Genomic DNA, 6,421 nt, shown 5'->3' on the forward strand with positions numbered 1-6,421 from the left:
TTCCTATAATTCTTTGGTTGGTCTCTTCATCTGTATACCATCTCTGTGAGTTGCTCCAAAATACTTCCACTTCTTCTGTCTCTGTGATCTCTGGTGCTCCAGTTGTGCTCGGTTCTGATTCATAAGATCCTTCTGGTAGCACAACTCTCTCTCTCTCTCTCTCTCTCTCTCTCTCTCTTCGGTCCAGCAAAAGTTATCTCTGAGAGGACTGTGCTGTATTTCTGAAGGAATAGATTTCGGCAGTGTTGGTGGCGTCGTTCAATAAACTGAAGCCAAATTTAAAAAATTAAAAATGTATAATATTTTTCGCCCTACAGTTATGCCGCAGATTGTGGTCGTTAGTGATGTGAAAGGCGAGTTTGGTAACACGACTGTGTATTAGTACCACACGGTTTCGTTTTCAGTCCAGCAAAAGTAATCTCTGATGGAGCTGCTGTTCCTCTGGTTTTTTTTTTTTTTTTTTTTTTTTTTTTTTTTTTTTTTTTTTTTTTCTGATCCTGCTGATTCAGCAGTGTTGGCAGAATGCTTCAGTAACCAAACCAAATTAAATTTTAAAAAAGATAATATTTCTCACGCGACAGTTATGGCGCCGATATGTAGGGTGCTTCCCACAGTACAACTGAGCGAGTTGGCTCAGTGGCACACTGGACTCGCATTAGGGAGGACGGCGGCTCAAACAAGCGTCCAGCCATCCAGATTTACGTTTCCCAGGTATTCCCTGAATCGTTCCAGGCAAATATTGGAATGGTTCCTTTGAAAGGGCACGGTCGATTTCCTTCCCCTCCTTCACACAATCTGAGCTTGTGCCCCACCACGATGTCGACGGGACGTTAAACCCAATCATCAATCCTTCTTCCAACTGTGTATTTATACTACAGGGTTTCGTTTTTCGTGAAGCAAAAGTTATCTCTGAAGGAATGGATTTCACCGGTGCTGTAGGTACGTTTCAATAAACCGAAGCAAGATTTTTAAAAAAACTTAAAGACCATAATATTTCTCGAGTGAGAGTTATGGTGCCGATTGAGGTCGTTTCTTTTGCATGGGGTGCTTTTGGTATAACTCCAAAAAAAATGTTCAAATGTCAAATGTGTGTGAAATCTTATGGGACTTAACTGCTATGGTCATCAGTCCCTATGCTTACACACTACTTAACCTAAATTATGCTAAGGACACACACACACACCCATGCCCGAGGGAGGACTCGAACCTCCGCCGGGACCAGCCGCACAGTCCATGACTGCAGCGCCCCAGACTGCTCGGCTAATACAGCGCGGCATTTGGTATAACTGTAGCGTATTTGTACGACATGGTTCGTTTTTGCTCCAGTAAAAGTCACCTCCGCTGTTTCCCTGCTGTGTTTATGAAGAAATGGATTTGAGTACTGTTGTCAGTATGCTTCATAAATGGAAAACAGATTTATAAATTTAAAAAAATGCTGTTTTGTCAAAAACTGACATTTGAGCCTGTGGTTGTGTACAAAACACAGGTTGTCTCTTACACAGAAGAATACAGCAACCAGCCACTTTTTTTCAATGCTATTTATTTATTCAAACAGCGCCGATACCGGTTTCGAACCAACAGGTTCACATTCAGACGGCTAGGTCACGTTTCACACGCGATTTCGACTTTCGTTTCCCACCTGACGAAACTTCCTTGGGGTGGTGGTGCGCTATAACCAAAACAAGATGTGAGACAACGTCTTTTTAACTGTAATTGTTCCTCACAACGATCTTAAGTGGTGTAAATAAATTATTATTATTAAAGGGAAGATGTTTCGGTTACTTATGATGAAAAATCCGCACCATTATTTTCGAGTGCAGGTTGTTTATCATTTTGGAGTAGCGGAAACTGTATAATGCTCTTTCGAACCACGCATTACATTTATGAATCGCCTTTCTATAATCGTCCATATAGCTTTCAATCTTTCGCTATGTGCTTTCTTCCTTTCTTCTGGCTATTTGGTCCCTGATATTTTAGGGACCAATCTATTTATCTTATGACGGTGAAGTTTCCTGTCTAGTACATCCGATGTTCCTGTCTGTGACATTTGAAAGTCACATTTGACTTCTTCTAACCATGGAATGACTGCCTCCGTAGCGTAGCGGTAGCGTTACTGCCTACCCCGCAGGGGACGCGTGTTCGATTCCCGGCAGGGCGCAGGGTGTTGTGTGTCCATCATCGTTGACACGCAAGTCGCCGAAGTGGCGTCAACTAAAGAGGGCTTGCAATACGACGGCCGTACTCCCCCGAATGGGGCCTCCCGGCCAACAATACCATACGATCATTTCATTTCATTTTTATCCATGGAATGTTCTTCATATTTGCAGTGAATGTCAAAATTTTGTGAGTTAGCCTTGAAGATGAGGGTCTATGAATTTGTCCTTAGAATATAAAATATATAGAATATATATACATAAAAAAACCAAAGAGTGCATTATACAGTTTCCGCTGCGGCAAAATGATAAGCAACCTGCACTGGAACACAATGGCGCGGGTACTTCATCATAAGTAACTGTAACATCTTCCCTTTAACAATAATAAATTCCTTACATCACTTAAAATCGTTCTGAGGCACAATTACAGTTAAAAAGACGTTGACTCACTTCTTGTTTTGCTTGTAGGGCAACACCACCCCCAAGAAGTTTCGTCAGGTGAAGAAACAAAAGGCGAAATCGAATGTGAAACGTGAACTAGCCGTTTGAAGATGAACCTGTCGGTTCGAAACCGGTAACGGCGCTGTTTAAATAAATAAATAGCATTGCAAAATGTGTCTGGTTGTTGCAATCTTCTGTGTAAAAGACAACCTACACTACTGGCAATTAAAATTGCTGCCACAAGAAGAAATGCAGGTGATAAACGGGTATTCATTGGACAAATATATTATACTAGAACTGACATGTGATTACATTTTCATGCAGTTTGGGTGAATGGATCCTGAGATATCGGTGCCCAGAACAACGGCCTCTGGCCGTAATAACGTCCTTCATACGCCTGGGCATTGAGTCAAACAGAGCTCGGATGGCGTGTACAGGTACAGCTGCCCATGCAGCTTCAAGACGATACCACAGTTCATCAAGAGTAGTGACTGGCGTATTGTGACGAGCCAGATGCTTGGCCACCATTGACCAGAGAGATCTGGAGAATGTGCTGGCCAGGGCAGCAGTCGAACATTTTCTGTATCCAGAAAGGCCCGTACAGGACCTGCAACATGTGATCGTGCATTATCCTGCTAAAATGTAGGGTTTCGCAGGGATCGAATGAAGGGTAGAGCCACGGGTCATAACACATCTGAAATGTTGCCATCAATGCGAACAAGAGGTGACCGAGACGTGTAACCAATGGCACCCCATACCATCACGCCGGGTGATACGCCAGTATGGCGATGACGAATACACGCTTCCAATGTGCGTTCACCGCGATGACGCCAAACACGGATGTGACGATCACGATGCTGTAAACAGAACCTGGATTCGTCCGAAAAAATGACGTTTTGCCATTCGTCCACCCAGGTTCGTCATTGAGTACACCATCGCAGGCGCTGTTGTTTGTGATGCAGCGTCAAGTATAACCGCAGCCGTGGTCTCCGAGCTGATAGTCCATGCTGCTGCTAACGTCGTCGAACTGTCCGTGCAGATGGTTGTTGTCTTGGAAACGTCCCCATCTGTTGATTCAGGGATCGAGACGTGGCTGCACGATCCGTTACAGCCATGCGGATAAGATGTCTGCCATCTCGACTGCTAGTGACACGAGGCTGTTGGGATCCAGCACGGCGATCCGTATTACCCTCCTGAACCCACCGGTCCCATATTCTGCTAACAGTCATCGGATCTCGACCAACGCGAGCAGCAGTGTCGCGGTACGATAAACCGCAATCGCGATAGGCTACAATCCGACCTTTATGAAAGTCGGAAACGTGATGGTACGCATTTCTCCTCCTTACACGAGACAACACAACAATGTTTCACCAGGCAACGCCGGCAACTGCTGTCTGTGTATGAGTAATCGGTTGGAAACTTTCTCCATGTGAGCACGTTGTAGGTGTCGCCACCGGCGCCAACCTTGTGTGAATGCTCTGAAAAACTAATCATATGCATATCATAGCATCTTCTTCCTGACGGTTAAATTTCGCGTATGTAGCACGTCATCTTCGTGGTGCGGCAATTTTAATGGCCAGTAGTGTAAATAGTATTGCAAAATGTGGCTGGTTGTTGTAATCTTCTGTGTAAGAGTCAACCTATATATTTTTTAAAAAAGTGTTTCTCCCGATACGGTCGCAGGTTCGAATCGTGCCTCGGGCATGGACGTGTGTGATGTCCTTAGGTTAGTTAGGTTTGAGTAGTTCCAAGTCTAAGGGACTGATGACCTCAGATGTTAAGTCTCGTAGTGCTCAGAGGCATTTTTGTTTCTCCCGCGGCAGTTAGGCTCCGATTGTGGTTGTTTCTGATGCGTAGAGTGCCTTTGTTGTTACAACTGTACACACTACTGGCCATTAAAATTTCTACACCACGAAGATGACGTGCTACAGACGCGAAATTTAACCGACAGGAAGAAGATGCTGTGATATGCAAATTATTAGGTTTTCAGAGCATTCACACCAGGTTGGCGCCGGTGGCGACACCTACAACGTGCTGACATGAGGAAAGTTTCCAACCGATTTCTCATACACAAACAGAAGTTGACCAGCGTTGCGTTGCCTGGTGAAACGTTGTTTTGATGCCTCGTGTAAGGAGGAGAAATGCGTACCATCACGTTTACGACTTTCATAAAGGTCGGATTGTAGCTTATCGTGATTCCGGTTTATCGTATCGCTACATTGCTGCTCGCGTTGGTCGAGATCCGATGACAGTTAGCAGAATATGGAATCGGTGGGTTCAGGAGGGTAATACGGAACGCCGTGATGGATCCCAACGGCCTCGTATCACTAGCAGTCGAGATGACAGGCATCTTATCTGCATGGCTGTAACGGATCGTGCAGCCAGGTCTCGATCCCTGAGACAACAGATGGGGACGTTTGCAAGACAACCACCATCGGCACGAACAGTTCGACGACGTTTGCAGCAGCATGGACTATCAGCTCGGAGACCGTGGCTGCGGTTACCCCTGACGCTGCATCACAGACAGGAGCGCCTGCGATGGTGTACTCATCGACGAACCTGGGTGCACGAATGGCAAAACGTCATTTTGTCGGATGAAGCAGGTTCTATTTACAGCATCATGATGGTCGCATCAGTGTTGACGTCATCGCCTTGATGGCACATTGGAAGCGTGTATTCGTCATCGCCATACTGGCGTATCACCCGGCGTGATGGTATGGGGTACCATTGGTTAAACGTCTCGGTCACCTCTTGTTCGCATTGATGGCACTTTGAACAGTGGACGTTACATTTCGGATGTGTTACGACCCGTGGCTCTACCCTTCAGTCGATCTCTGCGAAACCCTACATTTCAGCAGGATAATGCACGGCCGCATGTTGCAGGTCCTGTACAGCCCTTTCTGGATACAAAGAAGTGTTCGACTGCTGCCCTGGCCAGCACATTCTCGATATCTCTCACCAATTGAAAAAGTCTGGTCAATGGTGGCCGAGCATCTGGCTCGTCACAATACGCCAGTCACTACTCTTGATGAACTGTGGTATCGTGTTGAAGCTGCGTGGGCAGCTGTGCCTGTACACGCCATCCAAGCCCTGTTTGACCCAATGCCCAGGCGTAACAAGGCCGTTATTACGGGCAGAAGTGGTTGTTCTGGGTACTGATTTCTCATGATCTATGCACGCAAATTGCGTGAAAATGTAATCACATGTCAGTTCTAGTATTTGTCCAATGAATACCCGTTTATCATCTGCATTTATTCTTTGTGTAGCAATTTTAATGGCCAGTAGTGTATTTATGCCACAGAGTTTCATTTTCGGTTCAGTAAAAGTTATCTCTGGCGAGGTTGCTGTTTCTCCGCTGTATTTATGTAGGAATGGTTTTCTGTAGTGTTGTCAGTATGCTTCAATTAACCGAAGCCAAATAAAAGAACTCGGACCGCCGTTGCGGCGCGCCACGCCTCGTTTGCATCACTTAAGCGCGGTGAATAACGCTGGCGGCGCGGGAGGAAGTTCCAGAGGCCAGCTCAGCGCCGCGGTGCGTCACGACGGCGTCGGCTTCGCAAAGGTCGGCCGCCTCTACCTGGAAGCCGGCGCTAGCCGGAATGGAAGGGCGACGCCGGCGGCGCCAGACGCCCAGCATCCGCGTCCCGGTCTGCGACCGCACCGCCGTCACAGATAAGACTCCCTACCGTCCCGCCGTATCCGGCGACCCACCGTCTGCGAGGTGTGCTCTGCCGGTTGAGGGGGGGGGGGGGGAGGGGAGGGGGAGGGAAACCACACGGTGTGCACCTCCCCCGCCCCCCGCCGTCTGCTCCCACCTCTCGACACCC

This window comes from Schistocerca americana, chromosome 10, assembly GCF_021461395.2.
Source record: "Schistocerca americana isolate TAMUIC-IGC-003095 chromosome 10, iqSchAmer2.1, whole genome shotgun sequence".
Taxonomy (NCBI): Eukaryota; Metazoa; Arthropoda; class Insecta; order Orthoptera; family Acrididae; genus Schistocerca; species Schistocerca americana.